At 44.3% G+C, this 22,857-nt stretch overlaps 1 long non-coding RNA gene across 4 annotated transcripts; it reads left to right on the forward strand.

Moving 5' to 3' along the window:
- The first annotated feature begins 13,877 nt into the window (after positions 1–13,877).
- LOC125543901 lies at positions 13,878–18,311 on the forward strand. 4 transcript variants are annotated; one of them, XR_007299028.1, is made up of 6 exons: positions 13,878–14,329; positions 14,573–15,161; positions 15,245–15,324; positions 15,520–15,633; positions 15,708–17,382; positions 18,032–18,311. It is a non-coding gene; the product is annotated as an uncharacterized LOC125543901 (long non-coding RNA). The 4 variants fall into 4 exon arrangements; XR_007299029.1 differs by having other exon boundaries at positions 14,573–14,769; positions 14,979–15,161; positions 15,708–18,311; XR_007299026.1 differs by having other exon boundaries at positions 15,708–18,311.
- Positions 18,312–22,857: the final 4,546 nt, after the last annotated feature.

The following is a 22,857-nucleotide window of genomic DNA, read 5'->3' on the forward strand; positions in this document are numbered from 1 at the left end:
ACACTTCTAGACAAATCATCAATCTTATTCAACCTTTCTTCCATGGAAGTGTTGAAAACTTTTTTGCGTGTCGATAAATTCTTTAATATTATTCTCAAGATCAGAGGTGTTCCTATTATTATTATAAGATTGATTTCCATAGGAATTACCATAATTATTAGAGGAATTACTAGGAAAAGGCCTAGGATTAAAATTACCTCTATAAGCATTGTTGTTGAAATTATTTTGAGAGATAAAATTCACATGTATGGCATCACTATTTTGCTCAATCAAAGTAGACAAAGGCATATCATTAAGATCAATAGGAGCACTTCTACTAGCAACCAATTTCACAAGAGCATCAACTTTTTCACTCAAAGAAGAACTTTCTTCAACCGAATTAACCTTTTTACTAGTAGGAGCCCTTTCGGTATGCCATTGCGAATAATTTGCCATGATATTGTCAAGCAATTTGGTGGCTTCACCCAAAGTAATTTCCATAAAAGTACCACCCACAGCGGAATCTAAAAGATTACGAGAAACGAAATTCAACCCTGCATAAAAATTGTGTATGATTATAACAACCTCGATGCGACTATAGCTCCCACGTGTCGAGGCACGACTTAGAGACATAATCGCATTGAAGGCATATGTCGCAAGTTAGGCAATCTTCACAAACATCCCATGTAATGTAATAATAAAAGGGGAGATAACATAGTTGGCTTACACTCGCCACGTCAATCAAGTACATAAATAACATTACATCATCCAAAACACTCATGGCCCGACTACGGCGCCAAAATAAAAGAGAACCCAACATGCTACACGGTCCCAATCACCCTCAACTGGGCACCACTACTGATCATCGGGAAAGGAAATGTAGTATCGTTGAGAGTCTTCGTCGAACTCCCACTTGATCTCATACGCGTCTCCTGGAGCAGAATCATCATGCCCTGCATCTGGTGTAATAGTAATCTGTGAGCCACAGGGACTCAGCAATCTCGCACCCTCGCGATCAAGACTATTCAAGCTTATAGGTATGGCAAGGTAAAAAAAAATATGAGTGGAGCTGCAGCAAGCGACTAGCAAGTATGGTGGCTAACTTATTCGCAAAAGAGAGCGAGAAGAGGAGGCAAAGCACGAGCGAGAAGCTAGAGAACAACCTGCGCAAACATTACTCCAACACCGTGTCCACTTCCCGGACTCCGCCGAGAAGAGGCCATCACGGCAACACACTCAGTTGATTCATTTTAATTAAATTAAGGTTCAAGTTATCTACAACCGGACATTAACAAATTCCCATCTGCCCATAACCGCGGGCACGGCTTTCGAAAGTTCAATCCCTGCAGGGGAGTCCCAAGTTAGCCCATGACAAGCTCTCACGGTCAACGAAGGAATAGACCTCCTCCCAAGACGTTTCGATCAGACTCGGTATCTCGGTAATTCAAGACACTTCGACAGGTTAAAACAAATCCAGCAACACCGCCCGAATGTGCCGACAAATCCCGATAGGAGCTGCACATATCTCTTTCTCAGGGCACACTCAGATGAACACTACGTACAACTAAAACCAACCCTCAAGTTTCCCCGAGGTGGCGCTGCAAGTGGCTCTATTTGGACCAACACTCAGAGGAGCACTGGCCCGGGGGGGTTTAAAATAAGATGACCCTCGGGCTCCAGTAACCCAAGGGAAAAAGAGGATAGGTGGCGAATGGTAAAACCAAGGTTGGGCATTGCTGGAAAAGCTTTAATCAAGGCGAACTATTAAGGAGTTCCCATTATAACCCAACCGCGTAAGGAACGCAAAATCCGGGAACATAACACCGATATGACAGAAACTAGGGCGGCAAGAGTGGAACAGAACACTAGGCGAGAGGCCGAGCCTTCCACCCTTTACCAAGTATATAGATGCATTTAAGATAGCAAGATAATATAATTATATCCCAACAAGTAAATAAAAGATGTTCCAACAAGGAACAACCTCCAAACTTCACCTGCAGCTAGCAATGCTATAAGAGGGGCTGAGCAAAGCGGTAACATAGCCAATCAACGGTTTGCTAGGACAATGGCGGGTTAGAGGTTTTACATGGCAATTTAGAGGCTTTCAAGCAAGTGGTAGGCATCGTAGAAATGGCATAGCAAAAGGGCGAGCAAACTAGCATAGCAAAGATAGTAGTGATTTCGAGGGTATGATCATCTTGCCTGCACAGTTGTCAGAGTTGACTGGATCCTCAAGAGCAAACTCAACGGGCTCCTCGTTAGCGAACTCGTCTCCCGGCTCTACCCAAACAAGACAAACAAGCAACAAGGATACAATCAACCACGTGCAAGACCAAGCAATATGATGAAATGATGATATGCTATGCGGGATGCGATGCGGGACGCAAAATGCAAGATATGACAGGAAATGCATGAACCTGGCCTCTACATGGAATTCCAAGTGTGCCACTGGAAAGATGAGATGAAATCGCTTGAAAACGATATAAAGAACGCCGGAATCGGAGTTACGGTTTGGAAATGGCAAGCGATTCAAAAATGACACCGGTCTGCGATTTACAGCAAGTAGGCATCTAAATGCAATGAGATGAACATGCTACAGCCACCAAACATGACAACAAAATACATGGTAGGGATGCACACAAGATGCTTAACAAAAGACTAGCACTGAGCCACGGCCAATTCATCCATTATGAGGTTCAAACAAGCATGTCAAAAACGCAAATGCAAAACAGATCTCAGACTTAGTGAAATTAACACTTGTCTGGAATTTCAGATCATATAGCCCTCTTCGGAGCAACAAAACAACATGCTACAGGACCTGAACATGACAAAGAAAGACATGGCATGGAGCTACTCAACAAGCTTAACAAAAGTCCCTTAGTGACCTTGAGCCAAAAGGGATCACAAAATATACTAACAAGCACACGAACATAGCAAAAACATAATCAGTTTTCAGACTTAGTGAAAACTGGGACATGCTGAAACATAACTCACGAAGGCATGTTTACGAGCTCGATGCACTCACCACGGTGCAAGTCATGGCAAGACAAGCATACATCCTCCAAGAAGGCACAAAATACAAGCTAGACGTGGCAATAACAATGGCATAGCATGCACGGATCAACTATAATAACATCGGCAAAATCGCAAACAAGTTGACGATCTGCCCAGATTTGCAACGAAGCAAAATTAGAGCTCGATTGACTCAAGCTAGGGTGCTCCATAATTTCAAACAAAGACATGGATGGATAGAGCATAACAATATTAACAAAACTCCCTTACTGATCATCCTTAAAAGAGGCACGGATCACTAGGAAACAACATGAACATATGGCATCATGAACTAAACAATCCCAGACTTAGTGAAAACTACTAAGTCCCTGAAAACAGATTTACCGGGTGCCTCACTTTGCAAGCTTGCACAAGTCACCACACACATCCTAAAAATTCATGGGTTGCACCTCTGGAAAGATAACAAAATCCTTAACAAAACATATGAAGGACTCACAGGCATAGCATGCACACAATAATCATGGCAAAAATGACAAAAGTCTAAGATGAACTAGCAGATCTGATAAATAACTCATGAAGCCTCCTTCTAACAGCATTTCGGGCATCAAGATGAACTCAAATGAAAATGATGCAATAGAATGAAATGATTTACTCGTCGAGACGAACATTTTGATATACTATATGTCCAAAACAGAGCTGCGGATGCGGAGAAATGGCAGGTCAAAGTATGCACAAAAAATTAGAGTTCGGGGGAGAAAAGTCAACCGGATCTAGATCTGGATCTGAGATCACTATTCACCGGCGCGACTCCCGAGGTTGGCCGGCGTGGTGGTGGCTCTGGCGAGGTGGTGGCTCCGGCGAGGAGGAGAGGGGAGGCGAGGCCGGCCTCTCCCCGGCCGGTCCTGGCGGCGGTCGGCGGCGGGCGCCGCTCCCGAGGCGCGGGGAAGGCGAGGGGGGGCGCGGGGGATCCGGCGGGGAGCTCCGGCGAGGAGCTCCGGTGAGCTCGCGGCCGGAGCTGATGGCGGGCGGCGGAGGCGGCGATCGGACGCGAGGGAGGCGGCGGCGGCCTGCGGGCGAGGAGGCGGCGGAGGGAGTGGGCCTCGGGGGCCTGGGACGGGCTCCGCGGGCCGGCGGCTGAGGATGGTGGCGGCGTGCCACGTGGCGGGCGGCGATAGGCGGAGGCGGTGTGTCCGGCCGGGTCGGACAATGTCCGGCGGGCGCGAGGGAATTTTTAGGGTTTCGTGGAGAGGGGAGATCCGAAAACGGAGGGGGTGTATTTATAGGCATAAGTGGAGCTAGGAGAGTCCAAATGAGGTGTGGTTTTCGGCCACGCGATCATGATCGAACGCTCTAGATGATGGAGCAGAGTTTGGTGGGTTTTGGGCCAAAATGGAGGGGTGTTGGGCTGCAACACACACGAGGCCTTTTCGGTCCCTCGGTTAACCGTTGGAGTATCAAACGAAGTCCAAATGATACGAAACTTGACAGGCGGTCTACCGGTAGTAAACCAAGGCCGCTTTGCAAGTCTCGGTCCAATCCGGAAATGTTTAAACCCCACACACGAAAGAAAGCTAGAAATGACCACCGGAGGAGAACGAAGCGCCGGAACGCAAAACGGACAACGGAGAAAATGCTCGAATGCATGAGATGAACACGTATGCAAATGCAATGCACATGATGACATGATATGAGATGCATGACAACGACAACAAAACACGGAGACAAAAACCCGAACCCGAGGAAGTAAATATAACTTAACGCCGGAAACGGCAAGAGTTGGAGTACAAATAGGGAAAGTTACATCCGGGGTGTTACAATGATCATCCAAAGATTTAACCCATGTGTTGGGTAATTCCTTAGCATCATTTTCATCCTTTCCCAAGATTGTGCAACATGCTCATGCTCAAGTTACTTGAAATTCATGATCTGGGTTCTAAGGGAAATAATTTTTGCGGGAGGAAAATACTTAGTGATAAAAGCATCTTTGCACTTATTCCAAGAATCGATACTATTGCGAGGCAAAGAAGAGAACCAAATTTTTGCAGAATCACGCAAAGAAAGCGAAAATAATTTCGTCTTGACCACATCATTGTCCACATATTTTTTCTTTTGCATATTGCATAATTCCATGAAGGTATTAAGACGGGACGCGGCATCCTCATTAGGAGCACCGGAAAATTGTTCTTTCATAACAAGATTTAGCAAAGCAGTATTAATATCACAAGTCTCCGCACTAGTGGCGGGAGGAGCAAGTAGAGTGCCAATAAAATCATTGTTGTTGAGATATCACATAACTTGGTGTTCTCTTGAGTCATGATGACCACACAACAAGATTGCACTTAAAAACAGATCCGACAAGAAAACGGCGAACGGAAAAGGAGAGACAAATAAAAATGGCAAATTTTTGTGAAGTGGGGGAGAGGAAAACGAGAGGCAAAAGGCAAAGCATGTAAATTGCAAGGAGATGAGATTTGTGATTAGGAACTTGGTTATGAAGAAGATCCTCCCCGGCAACGGCGCCAGAAATTCCTTTTGATTGCTCTCTGACTATAGCGCCAGAAAAGCTCCTGTCTGCTAGGACTACGTCGGTATTTCCCCAAAGAGGAAGGGATGATGCAGCACAACGATGGTAGGTATTTCCCTCAGTGAAGAAACCAAGGTTATAGAACCTGTAGGAAAACCAACCAACATAACGTAAACAACACCTGCACACAAATAACAATACCTCGCAACCCGACGTGTTAAAGGGGTTGTCAATCCCTTTCGAGTAATGATGCCAGAAAATTGTAGTAGATTGAAATAATAGATCACAAATAAAGTAAAGTGCAATAAAGTATTTTTGTATTTTTGGTTTAATAGATCTGAATAAAAATGCAAAGGAAAATTAGATCACAAGCAAATATATGAGGAAGAAGACCCGGGGGCCATAGGTTTCACTAGTGGCTTCTCTCGAGAAAGATAGCGAACGGTGGGTAAACAAATTACTGTTGGGAAATTGATTGAACCTCAAATAATTATGACGATATCCACGCAATGATCATTACATAGGCATCACGTCCAAGATTAGTAGACCAACTCCTGCCTGCATCTACTACTATTACTCCACACATCGACCGCTATCCAGCATGCATCTAGTGTATTAAGTTCATGGAAAAACGGAGTAATGCAATAAGAACGATGACATGATGTAGACAAGATCCGTTTATCTATTGCGTAGATATAGATCCCGCCTTTTTATCCTTAGTAGCAACGATACATACGTGTTGGTTCCCTTTCTGTCACTAGGATCGAGCACCGTAAGATCGAACCCACTACTGGGCACCTCTTCCCATTGCAAGAGATAAATAGATCAAGTTGGCCAAACAAAACCCAAATATCGGGGTAGAAATACGAGGCTATAAGAGATCATGCGTATAAGAGATCAAAGAAACTCAAATAACTTTCCTGGATATAAAAAAATATGACTGATCATAAACTCAAAGTTCATCAGATCCCAACAAACACACCGCAAACGAGTTACATCATATGGATCTCCAAGAGACCATTGTATTGAGAATCAAGAGAGAGAGAGAGAGATGAAGCCATCTAGCTACTAACTATAGACCCGATGGTCTACAAAGAACTACTCACGCATCATCGGAGAGGCACCAATGGAGGTGGTGAACCCCATCCGAGATGGTGTCTAGATTGGATCTGGTGGTTCTGGACTCTGGGGTGGCTGGATGAATATTTCGTCGACTCCCGTAGGGTTTTGGGAATATTTGGGTATTTAGAGAGCAAAGAGGCGGTCCCGGGGGCAGCCGAGGTGGGCACAACCCACCAGGGCACGCCTGGGCCTGCTGGCGCGCCCTGGTGGGTTGTCCCCTCCTCGGTACTCCCCCAGGTGCAACCAAGGCCCAACATGTTCCTTCTGGTCCGTAAAAAATCTCCGTAAAGTTTCGTGGCATTTGGACTCCGTCTGATATTGATTTTCTACGATGTAAAAAACACGGAAAAAACAGGAACTGACACTTGGCACTATGTCAATAGGTTAGTACCAAAAAGTGATATAAAGTGACTATAAAATGATTATAAAACATCCAAGATTGATAATATAACAGCATGGAACAATCACAAATTATAGATACGTTGGAGACGTATCAACGACTTTATTTTGAGACAAGGGATATGGATTCCATTTCCAAAAACAAGCACCAAACGCTCCAGGGCAGGGCATCTGGAGTGGATGATGCTGTGCAGTGAGGCCTCCGACTGATCAACCAACACATGCGCAAGTTTTTTCAGCAGGGGGAGTCGAAGCATTTGTACCAGATTGTCTCCTAGATGGCACCGGGTCAAGGCAGCGGTGTGGAGAGAGGAGGAAAACCATGAGATGGGCATCAGTGGTGAGGGCACAGATGCAGCTCTTGGTTGTAACCTCTCGCTATAGTAATGGTAGAAGTCAAGCTGCTGGAGTTTATAAAATTGACGGGATGTCAGCTAGGCGGCCACCGTACAGGGTTTGTCCAGCAGGTAGCATGACAGGATGCAGATGCGTTGAACAGAGCCCTGGTGGGAGGAGATGATGGCTCCTGGGAGTTCAGAATCATCATCGACAGACAGCTGACGACAGTCGAGATTAAGAGGCGCGGTGCGCCATAGAGTGCACCACCGAGATGCGAGGACTTGTGTGCGGCGGCCATCCTTGGTGGGGAGAAGGGAGATGATCTCCCCAAGGATGTCGTCCGGGAGATCGCTGATGCGGTCCACTAGAGATTCTATTGGTTCCTCAGGTCCAGGGGGAGTGGCCGTTTCTGGCCGCATAGCCGGATCCAAGATCTACATCCGGCAGCGGCGCTGGCCAGAGCCTCATATGTGTACGTACCAATCTGAAAGAAAAAAAGGTAGAAACATACATGTAGGACATTCAAAATCAATTCTCAACATCTAGAAAAAAATGCACAAACATATATGTAGGACATTCAAAATCAATTCTCAAGATCTGGCCACGAATTATTAGCACACATGCTAACCCTAGTCGGATTATTAGCAAAAATCATTTGTACAGAACAAACAACTAATCACTAACCCTATATGGATAACATTCAAACAATCAATACACTACGCGCATTTAACGGATCTTAATTACTCCGATTTCATGGAATGAGAGAACATAACCATAGGATTTGTATTCCAAAAAAATTAGAGATGGGGAGTAACCAGAGAAAACACATGATATGTTTGTCACACAAATGGGTATATAGATGACTAACCGGTTTTCCATTGGAGTCGCAGTCGTTGCCGGAGTTGCTGTTGACCTCCGGCTCCGGTTGGGGGGGGGGCATGACGGCGCCGACGAAGTCAATGTCGTGCTGCTTCCCGCGCGAGACCTGATCGGCAGCGACGACAACCTCTATTATGGCCGGCCCCGGCGTCGGCGTCGCCACTCCCTCCGATGGTGCAGTTCGACGACATCCTCATACACTCCAGAGTCCAAATGTTGGTGACCACTATGGACCGGGGGTGCGGTCGCCTATTATGGCCGGCGGCTCGGGCGCGCAATTAATACGGACCAGTGGGAGCGAGGCGGGCGGCAGTCAAAGGCTGTCTCACCTCCCGGTGAGCCTGCGCAGCGGACTTCTACCATTCCTACCATCATTTCACACAGCTACTCGCACGCCTCCTGGTAACACTACGCAGCGAAAACGCCTCCCATCAATACGCACACCTGCACGCACACCTCCCGGTCTGCCTGCGCAGCGGACTGCTCGCATACGTCTCGTCAACTCATGCCTGCTAGCAGGACACATGGGGCACGTGGCAACACATATTTTTTTGTTTATTGATGATTCATTCTGCCGCTTTACTGCTTAATCGAAGCATGACATGGTCTAACACACACGGCCCGAATAAATAATCCATATGAGATATTGGTTGCCAATTATTAACAATCTCCCGTTTGTAAGAAGATTATATCAAAACATGTCTCAAATTTGACGAAAAAATACAATATCACAGTCTACTGGTGTCCATATATGACACCATGATAAGTTTCATGAATTTCAACTAAATTTTAGATTTACTGAATTTTAAAAATCTATATTCTCAATGTTTTGAAATCTCTTGCATGGGGAAACATGCACCTAGGGACACATGATTTTGCAATCCATTTTGGTGCACATGTAGCTCAAATTTTATTTTTGCAGATTAAATCCCCAGGAAATCAATCAATGTATAAAAATGGTCGAATGATGTCTGTTTTTTTAATTTTAATACGACACTCCTTTGGTCACATGTTCACTACAGAAAAAGTTTGACATGCCTCAGAGTGGCTGTGGTGGTGCGGGATGTGTGTGTCTCTGTGTGTGGGGGGGGGGGCGACCGGCAGTACATTACGAGTCGTGAGCCTCCGTGTGGGATTATTGATCATTTTGTGAGTCATATATGCGGCATCAAAGTCGTGAATTGGTTATTTAAAGCATTACACAACCCTTCCATACATACATGTTCGGGCCACATGCATGCATTGGTGGTCCTCTAGGACACTCCCTCATGCGGTTATCAGCGACGTGCCCATTCGTTAGCCCGCAAAGGTTTCCAGTTTCCACCGACAATGAGAGGCATTTGACAAGAAGGTGGATTCATCTTGGCATGTGTGTGGTGTGGATCATGGTGAGATTCCATATCAAAGTTCGGGCATGTGCGTACACATGAGTCCCTCCCACCGGCTGGAAGTGAGGGGGCTACGCATCATGGTGTAGTGCGTTTTCGTTTTGCGAAGTATGTGCCACGTCAAAGTTGTGCATTGGGTATTCAAACATCACATAACACATGGGCACATGCACGCGGTGGTTTTGTCCTATGACACTCACTCACGTGTGACTCTCTCTATGGGCCTGCGAGGTCGTCGTCGATCAGTTGAACGTACAACGAGAGAGAGGTTAATTTGACCAAAAAGGATGGTTCTTTTTTTGTTTGTGTTACGTATATGCACGGTAGGAGTATGTACATGTCAAAGAGGGGGGAGCATGAATACTCTCTAAATATGCATGTCATAACCTCGCTCCATGTGGGGACTTTCCGGTTCCCAATGCAGGTGCCACATCAAAGTTGTACATTATATTGGTATTCAAACATCACGCAATACCATGCAGGCGCAGTGGTTTCCCTATAGGAACTCACTCACGTGTGGCGCTTCCATCCATGGGCATGCGAGGTTGTCCTCCATCACTTTGACCCAACGAGAGAGAGAGGTTAATTTGATCATCAAGGAATTATTCTTTTTTGGTTTGTGCTATACAGTAGAAGTACATATATACCACATGTTGAATGGGGGTGTACATATAGCACATACCACACATCATGAACCTCACGCTCTCTGTGGGGACCTTTTGGTTTCCTATATATGTGGTGCCACATCAAAGTTGTGCATTGCGTATTCAAACATCTCACAAACACCTCTTTGGGCCACATGCAAACGGTGGTACGTAGTCCTATATAGTATGCTCACTCGTGTGCGACGTACACTTTGCTTTCTATGGGCCTGCGAGTTCGTCATCCATCACTTTGCCCCAATGAGAGAGGTACGTTTGACGAACAAAGAGGATTAATTCTTTTAGGGCTGTGTTACTAGGTGTATAGTACGCGTCGAAGGGGGGTTGACCAACATATATATACTAGGTGTCACATGAACCTCACTTTGTGTGGGGACTTTGCGGTTTTTGAGGCAAATGCCACATCAAAGTTGTGCATTAGGTATTCAAAACATCACAGCCACACACCTCTCCATATATATGTTCTGGCACACATGCAAGCGATGGTTGTTGTCCTATATATGGCACTCACTCACGCGGTTATCGGTGATGCTTCCATCTGTCGGCCCGCTTGGTCCATCACTTTCACCGATAACGAGAGAGGTTAGCTAATTTGACTTATGAAGGGATTAATTTTTTTGTTTGTTTCACGATATAGATCATGATGTGAGATTACATATATATAATAGCGCATGTGTACACATGAATACATCTCGCTGGATCAAAGGGTGGGGGGGAGCACACGACACGTCATGAACCTCTTGCTCTGTGTGGGGACCTCTACGATTTCAATGCATGCACCACATCAATGTTTTGCATTGGGACGGGTATTCAACACATATTCATGCATCACACACCTCCATAAATATGTTCGGGACATACACATGCAATGGTTGTCTTTGGACACACTCTCACTCGCTTGGTTATGGGCGGCAAGCCTATATATATTCGTGGGCCCGCGTGGACGCCCGTCATTTCGACCAACGACGAGAAAGGTTACTAGGGTGGATTCTTCTTCTTTGCTTTGAGTTATCGTATAGTAGTCGATCATTCCAAGCCTAATTAAGTTTGAGCGCATGCTACACATCATGAACCCTCGCTCGGTGTGGGGATTTTACGATTCCAAAGCATGGTGCCACATCAAATTTGCGCATTGGGTATTCAGACACCACACACACCACTTCCATATACATACTTGGGCCACATGCACAGAGTGGGTTTGTCTTCATACAGTACTCCCTCGCGAGGTTATCAGCGACAAGCTAGCCCATTTTGCAGGGCCGTGTGCACATCTATCACTTTGACCAACAACGAGCGGGAGAGGTTGTATGACCAAGTTGGATTCTGCTTGGTCCGTGTTATAGTACGTCTTGGTGAGATGCCCTCCCCCCGACATGTGTGTGTGTGTGGGAGGGGGCTACTTCGCACTACCTGGAACCTCCATGGGGTCGGGGAAGTCCGGTTAATTTGTGAGGCACACATGCCACATCAAAGTTGTGAATGGTAGTTAAATATCACACCACACCCTTTTCATACATATAGTAGGGCCACCTGCATGTGGGTCGTATGTAGTCTCACCCATCTCGCGCCACAAGCACACATTTGTGGGTCGGCACACGATCCACCTTTGTCAGGAAGCAAAAGGGGAAGTTCGACCATATATATGATGGACTCCTATAGGTTTTGTGTTACGGTAGTGTGAGATTTCAGACCTATCTATTTGGGGTCATGCATTCGTAGCTAGGATTCCCTTACTGCCGACATGAAGTGGGGTTCATAGGGGGTGGCTGACTAGCAATACTGTTCTTTTGTGTGACAGGTGCCACATCAAAGTTGTGTATTGGGTATTCGAACATCAAAACACCCTTTTCATACATATATTTGGTCCACATACTACTGCAGGATGCTGCTAACGCGACACTACAATTAGAGACCCTTCGACAAAATTGTGTGCGACGCCATAATCACAAACAGTGGTGTAAAAATCGTCAAAAAGGTGCAAAACGTTTGTGATGGAGGATGTATCAAACACGGTTCAGATTTTAGTTGCATGTGTGATGCAGGGCATATGGTTCAGCTCAATTAACTATTTGCGATGAGGAGGAACAAAAGAAACGGGCAGCCTGATGAAGGTGTGTGCGATGTACAACATACAGTTCACTCGGATGAACTGTTTGTGATTAGGCAACACAATGGAAATAGTCAGCTAGATCAATGGTGTGTGCGATATACGACATGCGGTTCACTCGGATGAACTATTTGCGTTGAGACATTAGAACAGAAATGGTTCAAATGAACAAGATGTGTGTGATATGCGGCAAACAGGTCTGTAATCAGAAATGTGTGTGAATATCGATAATAACACAAACGGTTGCTGCTAATAAGACGTGTGTGTTGTGCGATGGGACATAGTTATTCTTCACCCTGGGTGAGGCATAGTTATTCTTCACCCCCTCTATTTTGCCATCAATGCACCATAATTTTACGTTACGTAAGTTTTGTCTTATTTCCGACGCAAAAAGGGACCGTAAGAAAATATATAATCGCCGTAAAAAATATTTTATATTATGTAAAATTACAAACATAAAAACATAGTCTAAAATACACATAAACTGCAAATTTTCTTGTCTTATGACCTATATTTTTATTTTATTATGTCAATTTTTACGTAGTGAATCAATAGGAATGTAACTATTTGAATTCGAAATGTAATTTAATTATGAAATGATCGTAATATTACCTCGGGTGAAGAATAACTTATTCTGCACCCTGGGTGATGAATAGTAACACTATATATATATATAGGGATTGATTATTCGTCACCCTGGGTGAGGATCACCCTCCTCTATTTTATCATCAATGTACCGTAATTTTACGTTTCTTAAGTTTTGTCCTATTTCCGACGCGAAAAGAGACCGTAAGAAAATATATAGTCGTCGTAAAAAATATTTTATGTTATGTACAATTATAAACATAAAAACATAGTGTAAAATACACATAAATTACAAATTTTCTTGTCTTATGACCTATATTTTTATTTTCTTATGCCAAATTTTATGTAGTGAATCAATAGAAATGTAACTATTTAAATTCCAAACATAATTTAATTATCAAATGATCGTAAGATTACCTCGGGTGAAGAATAATTTATTCTGCACCCTGGGTGATGAATAGTATCACTATATATATATATTTAAAATATATAGAGGCTAGCCAACTCGCTCCCAGAAAGCTCCCTCGATTTGCATCTTCGTTGGTCGTTTGATGGAAGTCATTTTGGTCAACCAATGTGTCTCAGCCGCCCGATCTAAGCCTCGGGTGTTTACTCTGGTTTTCACTGCACTGTAATTTTCTAACGTCCATGACTGGTGGGCTCGTCCAGCCTTCCTATTGGCTGGGTGAACCATTCATGGGTGCGAATGGACCTGTCCCCGCGTGCCGCGCATCTCGCAGACGTCGTGGGTGACCTAGCCCCAATCCACAGCAGCCACATCCCTCCCTCCTCCTCCTCCTCCTCCTCCTCCCTCGTCCGCCGCCGCATCCCACCCTCTCCTCCTGCCTCTTCTGCTTCCTTCCTCCTCCCCGGATCTGCATCCCTCCTCCTCCTCCTCCCTCGTCCGCCGCCGCATCCCACCCTCCTCCTCCTCCTCCCTCGTCCGCCGCCGCATCCCACCCTCTCCTCCTGCCTCTTCTGCTTCCTTCCTCCTCCCCGGATCTGCATCCCATACGAGGAGTAAAAATGGTGGCGGCAGAGCATGGGGTTGGTGACAGCGGTTGGACGAGGTGGTCCACAGGCGAGGAACGGCCACAAAGCATTCATCCGGCCACCCCACCGGAGCCTCGGCGGCTGCAGTGGCGCTGCCATTCTCTCTCTCTTTCTCTCTCTCTCATGCCACTGTTTCCCTCCCTCATCCATCGACACAGCCCGGTCCACCTCACCGAGAGCTCTCAGTGGTAGGGGAATGGCAGCGACGGTGGCTGCTAGACAGTAGAGGCTCGCCGAGGTGGTCCATTCCAAGGAAGAGGGAGACGATGTCGGTGACAAGGTGAGCTTCACCTACCCCCTCTCTACGTCTTTTGTACAATATGTATTCTGCTTTAGTATTTATCATATCACGTAGTTTACTTTGAAAATAGATGGACTCTCTAATGTTGATATCGAGAGAAATTTTGTTTTTTAGTTTTTCTTAGATGTACTTTGATCTGATGTGAATCTTGTGGTCACGATCAACGTGTTTATCTTGGCTAAATTATGAGTTGTCCGAATCTGATGTTGTCCGCACAACTAGGAGGGGGTGGAGATGAAATGGGGCCAAATGTTCCTGCGGCAACAATAGCAGATCTGAATTTGTGTTGCTAGGGTGCAGACTGGCCTGGTTTCGAGGAAAAACATGAAGATTCAATTGCCATTTTCTCTTGCCAATTCCATTTTCAGCAGCTTTCAGAGATGCCTCTTCATTTGTTAGAAAAAAACATGGAGACTCAAGTGCGTCTTTTCCTGCCAATTCCATTTTCATAAACTTTCAAAGATCTTCATTTGTTAGAAAATACTTTTTTGAATTATGAGCTTGGTCTTTCAACATGGCATACAAAATGTACCTTTGAATATAATATTATGTTGCTACTTGCAAAGTTTTTTGTGTGCTAAATTGTTGTTCAAATTTCCAAGAACATGTTAATTTTATGTGGCTGCAGAGGGGTATATCAAGTTATGAGCAGGGTGCATCAATGGCTCACAGCGGAGGAAGCGGCGGTGACTGCTATTGCTGCAGCAAGGCGCTAGCTAGCTAGGTGTAGCTGACGCAATAAGGTTGCCTCCCTGGTTCCCCCTGATCTGCGCGGTTGGACCTTCATAGCGTTGTTCAACCACATCCACATGTACGTCTTCTCTCTCTCTCTCCCTCTCTCTCTCTCTTTCTCTCTCTGTGATTCGGGAGGAATGATATGGTTGTGGCTCGCAGGGTGGTATGTGTGAGCGATGACGCCGGTGGCCTGTGGCCAGATATGGAGGCTTAGCTAATGCAGCGGCATGGCAACTTAGGTAAGAAAAGCACATGTTCTTGTTTTGTTCAGTGTGCTTTTTATGCCATACTCCGCCAATATATAAAGAATTTATATCTGATTCATAGACATCCTTGACACCTAAGTGTGCGTGTGAGTCCCCTACAAAATCTCTTTCTCTCTCTCTCTCTCTCTCGCTCTCTCTAATTATCTCGTTTTGCCTTTGAGATTGCAGATGCGAGCACTAGCTGTTTGTATAAATGCACAAGGAGGAGTGCTCAGGGGAGGACGATAGTTGTTTGTATAAATGCACAAGGAGGAGTGCTTAGGGGAGGACGATAGCTTTCAGGTGTGGTTTCTTAGCAGTACGAGATGCCAAATGTTAGTTAAGCTTATGATTTGTTCCTCTTGTTCTTCACATAGGTGTACATGGAGGAGGTGAAGGCGACTACAGAGGAGCTTGCCGTAGCTGCTCACCTGCTCCGGGAATCCTCCTGACAGAAGCACGATGCCATGTCCTAGAGTTTGTTCACGTACTTCTATCTGCCTATAATATATGCTGACAATTATATGTGACTGATTAATTAGCTAAAACTTGAGAGGTTAAGGACAAGTGTTTTCAAATGAAGGAATATAGTGTACGTGCAGCTAATTACATACACATATGCATCATTCCATAATAATTGGAAGTTTGGATATTAGGTATTTGTTAAAGACCAGGGATCCTAATTGGCCATTCCCATACCACAGTTTTCACTGTATGTATCTCATGAACATTATCATTATGCTCTGTACCAGAATTGTCACTGTATCTCATCATTGTTTGGAGTATACCTTTGCAGCTCCATAGTTATTAGAATGGTTTTACTTCCACATAATAGCCTTGTTCAAATAAAATCACAAGACCTTCGTAAGCTTGCTTAGTTACTATGGAGAAGGGCCTTCTTCCAAGGAGCTGTAGATTTTGAATATGCTGCTGGTTGGACACTTTTCCACTATATGTACAGAATAGGGGTAGGTAACAGCGCAACTTAGGTTTTGGGGCAGGCCTCACTAGCAATTATGGCATCCTCTTATTTGGTTGCAGGTTACTTGCCTTGTTCTTTCAGCCCATCTCAAGAATTATAGTGCAGTTTTTGTGGAGAGCCCATGTTGGTTTGCTTGATTTATGTTCAAAATGGACAATACAATGCTCTTTGAGTCAAGTTTGTATATATTCCGAGTACTCCTTTATTATTTATCAACTGAGGCATGATTGTTGTTGCACTTCTTACTAAAAATAAACCTGGTGTTATTTTCTTTGAGAAAAGAAATAGACGGCTCAGATGTGTGCTTCTTAGCATCACATCAAATTGAATAATCGAATAGGGTTATATATCATCATATCTGCATACATAATATCTTCTGTAATTATATACCGGTGTAGGCTCTTGTTGTTAGATGATGAACTTATGTTATGTTATGCCAAGTAGTTAAATTTATGTGCACCTTCTCATGTGTTTACTTGTTTCTGCTTTTATAGTATGGTTTGGTCCTGTTGTGAAAAAAGATCCTGATATGTTTGACTATTCTGTTTTTTTCTTTATCCAATGACCTATTAATGTGCTTTGAGCATATGACAATTGTTTCCTCACTATCTTAGATTAGTAGTAATCCTTCTTTTATGTTTCTGCAATTTCAGTTCCTGCTTTTTGAAATTTCCTTTGCATTCTGTATCTGCACATCCCCTCTTGTGGTCTGTTGTAATGGTCTACTGAACAGCCATATCATGCTATGATTGCATCGTTGCATGACAATGTACCATATGCTCATGCATTTCTTTTCTTACCGATGTTGTCCTGATGAGTTGGCTGGCTTACATGTGCGCCCTCCATCCTAAAATAAGTGTCTCAACTCTGTTACAAAGTTGTACTAGAGTTGACACTTATTGTGGGACGAAGGGAGTAGTCTCCTGTGAAGGTCTACATGTTTTAGGTAGCATTGCTTTCTGGAATACGTAATTGGAACCTGGTAACATTCACTGGTTACAGTCAGCAAGACAGGAAGAACATACTTGTGTATGAGTTCATGCACAACGAAAGGACCAACTTAGCTGATGGTAAATTTTCTCTGTGGAATCAACAACACGCTCCTGTATATACACATACGATTCTTTCGCAGCAAAACTTTGTCCATGCAGTTGTATTTCAGATCTTTAGAACTACAGGGTAGTTTCTATATTTGCTGATTCAGGTTGTCTTAGGCTGCAGCTCCCCGTCCAGCTACTGTGTACCCCATATCCTTTGAAGAGGATAAATCTGAATGAAAACTTGGAATTACCTAATAGGTCCATACATGAACTATTGATGATGTGAATAGAAACACCTGTAGTAGCGCTGACCTTTGGCAACCTTCACGTCGTGCCTCCAAGGCAGGCCATGAGTGATGGTTGCCGTGATGTTGGCCTTGCAAAAAATAGGGCTTTGCTGACTGGTGACTGGCTATAGTTTGTGTTTGTTGTTTACATGTCAGTTTTTAACAATTTGACCTATCTTTTAAAGACATTATAGTTCACAAAAAGGAAACTTTTTATAGAAAATATATGGGTTTATATTAGACCATTCTAGACCATATCTCTTTAATACATAGTTTATTATATTCTGTTTTTAAATATGAGAGTGCCCATCTTACTTAGTGGCATTGCTATGCTTCACAATATACAATATTTTGCATGCCTGTATAATTCATAAGTGGTTTTTCGTATTCAGGTGTTATTAATATGGTGAGTGATTGAAGGGGAGGCATGAGGAGAGAGCAGTCCAAAGGGCGGATGGAGCATGTAACTTGTTGATGTTAGTTTCCATTTCCGGAAAGAACAAATTTTCTATGATTTGAGTGTATGCTGATGTGTCAAAGTCAATCATTTGGATTCCCAACTAGACTATTATGTGAGTTCAATATTTTAGTGTGCATTGATAAAATGTTTTGCCTGTGTTCACAAGTTGAATTTTGAAACAGATATGCATAAGGGAGTTTGCCATTTAAGAAGGTTCTTGTTTGCTGCTGTGATTAAAAGTAGAAAATTTATACACCTATAACATGACAGTTTCTCAAGCTAAAGTCTTATGTAACATGTAATATCCGAACTCTGTTTGTGCTAATAATTGTTCCCATTGTAAAAGGCCATGTTGCACAAGGTAGGTGTCTTGGGTTTTAATTAAGACAGGTGACACCAATTATGGGTTTGATCTCCAAATATGTTTGAACATTAGGACAAGGAAGATATCACATCGCATCTTCGTGGTAAAGTTGTATGTCATATACCTTGCGCCATTTGGCTCTATGTTACCTGAATAAGATAACAGAATATGCATGCTACCCTAATGCTGCTAAAACCTACTTCTACTAGCACAGTCAAATATTTTCAAAACTCAATCTCATGTTTGGTTTTCTTCCCTTTTCTCTTCTAATGATGTAATTTCTTTTACTAAGATAACACCATGTATCCCTTTTCTACTTTGAATGAATTTACTGTATATATTTCTTATTTAGTTTAGTTCATCATTCGGAGATGGTGAAATATTTTTGTTCTTCACAGGTTAAATGAGCATTGCGTAGTCCTTCACAGGTTAAATGAGCATTGTGTAAAAGTATTTCTAAGTTCTCTTTCTTCGAGTGCTTCAAGTAAATGAAATTGTCTATTTCTAATTTAATACATTTTAATAATAATCATAATGAGAGAGGGGTATGCTTCTCTCTCTCTCTCTAGAAATGTGTTTGAATCGCACAAAAAGATTCGTAGTTCTTATTCTTACTTGAAACACGTGAGGCTCTGCAAATTAAACCATGTTTTTTTTCAAGGCGCATATGGATTTAGCAGACCAGAACTAAACTGATTGTATATACATGGCCTGTCCTTAGTAAAGGAAAATATTTTCATCACGAACATGGCTTTAGTTGAAGGTTCTTGCAGTATGAAACTATTTTCATCGACAACATGTCTTCAGCGGGTCTCTGCGCCATTTGGCGCAATGGGTCAACTAGTATATATATATATATAGACACACACACACTTATAAGGACATGCTTGCATAATCAAATTAAACATCCACTTACATAGGTGGCTACTACAACCATGGCATTTGCACACACCAAAGTAAACTATCACATGCATAATTACATAGGTGGCTACTACACACATGACATTTCCACACACCAATAAAGTAAAGTATATATTACATGCATGATTAACTAGCATAAACGATCATCTGATCATCATCTACTTCTTGTGACGCTTGCTCTACTTGTGGCTCGATCCGGGCTCGTCGATTTGGGTAACGAGGCACTTCCTCATGTCAACGATCCACCTGTGCATCTCGTAGCATGTGTACACGCTCTTTGCCACGAACCTGAGGTGAGGTTCATCCAGGCCCTGTGCCAGGATATGGGCTTGTTCTCTGGTAATCCTGCTTCATCTTTTCGTAGTAGGGGTCGATGATGGCCGAGGCGAGTTCGATCAGGGAGTCCTTCGTGCTTCCCCAGACCCTGTAGTGGTCACAGATTTCGACAAGGTTCTTGCAGGCCAAGCCCGTAACGCTGAGCACATTTACATCGTCTTTGGTTTTCACCGTGGCGAACTTGTAGTCGGTGTTGTTGACAAACTTGCTGAAACGGTCGCAAGGCTCTGTGGCCATGCAGTAGTGGTAGATGAGGACATGATGGCGCACGCACAACTGGGCGACGACAACCTTCTGATCTATGCCGGAACGACCGGCGGTGTACTGGTGGTCGATGCCGACCACCTTCTACTTGTCTCCAGCAAGCAACTGCTCAACGCTGTTGATGTAGTCGTCCACCACAGCCGGGTCGATTGTGTACACTACCGAGAGATCCGTCTCCCTCGCGTGGGTATCCACTCTATGCTTGCCGAACTCCATTGGAGCGCCACTGGACATCCCCTCTCTATGTGTCGTCGTGGGTGTGCTTGTTGTGTTGTGGGGCGTGATCGAAAGGTTGAAGAGACTAAGGTTATAATGGCCGCGAGAATTAAAGGGGGAGCCGGACGACCAGGAATATCGGCAGGCCCTGATGGAGTTCTAATTTGCAGCGCGTAACTCCATCGTGCCGCACGTAACTGCATCGCGTGGCAACGCGCGGTGTGCAACCACATGCATATGGGGCCCCCGACGTGATCATGCACACGCCCAACCGCTGGCAGAGTGCGCGCAGAGGGACACGAGCAGAGCGCTCAGCGGTTGCCTCAATGGCGAGCAACCATATATATATATATGCATATAGCATTTGAACGCGCAAGGAAAAGTTGTCCACAAGCCGAGCGCGCCGACAGACGCAAGCAGAGCGCACCAATGGACGCGACAGAGCGCGCCGCGGCACCTAACGGCGAGCACATCGCGCTGCAGCGCCTAATGGCGAGTAGAGCTTGCCGAGGGACGCGAGCAGAGGACGGCACAGTGATATGTGGAAAATAAGATGAACTGTGCGAGCGATGTCGGAGACATCAAGCACGAATCAGATTAGAGTTGCGTGTGCGATACGTGGCATACAGTTGATCCATCCGAGCTGTTTGTGATGGAATAAGCCGTGTGTGTTGCGGGCAAACGCTTGCTGGTATATAACCTTAAATTTAACCAAAAAAATGTTAATGCATGTTACAAAAATTGTATAGCTGGAAACTATGTTCAAACATGACTCCAACGATATAATCTTTGGCGACATACATTCGTATTTTATTAGTTAAATCCTACTTATAAACCAGGACGAGGGTATAGTAGGTAATTAAATCGCAAACGTTTTTTTTATTAACTGTATGTGTACGTGTCCTCTCGTCCTCCTCTGGCACGTCTTGTCACCCCGCTGCCGCAGACGCCTTACAGCGCAAGCTTGCACAGCGCGCGGGGGCGTTCTTTTGGCCAAACGGTGGAGCCAATGAATCGTCGGTGAGCCCGTTCCTGTGCAACATTGCAGGTTCCCGCGCAAGCTACCCACCCGACTCGGTGAAATCCCACAAAATCCCAATGCTTACTAGCCTGCTATAAAAACCCTCATGACCGGCGAGTCCTGCGTCGCTGAACATGCAGCAGCGGCAGGCGCCGTATTGCATTTGTCCAGCTCGTCGGTAGGCCCCTCCTCCTCCTCTACCTCTTCTTACTGAGCGGGTGAGCGCGCTCGGCAGAGGAGAGGCTGTCGGAAGTAGCACAAAGCCCCTCCGTGGTAGTAGTAGTATTTAGGGGCTATTTTGTTCAGTTCATCTAACTATAGATGTGTGGTCGAACTGTACAACATACTTAAAATTAGCTAGTATACACACACACACACATACACACACACATATATATAGTTGAACTAGCTATTTCAGTACGTGGTTGGCAACAATTGGAGAGAAGTTTGGTCGGTTCAGCCGTCGAGTTGAACTGTTTGTATAAATTAAGAACATATGCTTAATCTATGAATCAAATCTATGCTTAATTACTGAATTTTAGTTGCAAAAATTAGATAGAGCTAATGATTTCTAGCTGCATATTTTGACAAATTGCAGTGTTACAAGGATTGACAAATGGGAACGTTACTAGATCAACAAATGTAAATCTTTCCAGTTTGATAAATGGCAACATACCCAATATGACAGATGCAAATCTTACTAAATTGTTTGTACGTGGTTGTACACGGGTCATCCAAAACAAACGTTTGTGTTGAAGGGATGCACAAATCCTGCACTGCTCTCACTTTGCATACGATTATTCTATCTAAAACTTTTGCGATCAAGAGCTGCAGAAATCCTGCTCGGCACATTTTCTCTTGGCTTCCTAGGGAAGCTATCGGTTTGCATACGGGTGTTCTAACTAAAACATTTGGGATGAGTGTTTTATATTTAAAAAGCAAATTAAACTGCGGCTTGGGCGCCATTAATGGAGAGGATGCGAGCAAGGCGGGCGACCATGGAAGTCAAAGGGCTCGCTTCCCAATGAGCATGCACAGCGTATAGCTCGCACTCTTCCTGGTGAGACTGCACACTCGACGACAGCTTGCATGCCTCTCGGTCAGCCTATGCACCGGACGGCGCTCGCACACCTCCCGTTCAGCCAAGGTCGAGTAGCTGTCCGCACGGAACCTCCTACAACCATTAAAACCAAGACATGTGGCGTCACGTGAATGGTTAACATAGCACACACGGTTTGAATTATACAAATGTTTGAGATGTTAAAGTGGTAGCTATTTTTTCAAAATGCCTTTGTTGGCTGTCATTATTCAAGTGCGCCTTCTGTCGAAATGGACACGAAAAATACCACAGCATGTCGGGTCCCATTCCATGATAGCATGCCAAGTTTCATGAATTTCAGACGACTTTTGGATTTACTAGAATTGAAAAACCAGGCATCTCAATGTTTTGCCGGCAATCAACGGTGCCCTGGTGTTTAAAATTCATTCCCATTTCTTGCATGGGACCTAAGCATGCACCCAAGGACAGATATTTGATTTTTCAACCAATTTATATGCACTGGAGCATGTGCATGTAGTTCAAATTTGAATTATGCACATAAATGCATTGAAAACTCACTTAATGCATAAAAATGTC

This window comes from Triticum urartu, chromosome 3, assembly GCF_003073215.2.
Source record: "Triticum urartu cultivar G1812 chromosome 3, Tu2.1, whole genome shotgun sequence".
Classification (NCBI taxonomy): Eukaryota; Viridiplantae; Streptophyta; class Magnoliopsida; order Poales; family Poaceae; genus Triticum; species Triticum urartu.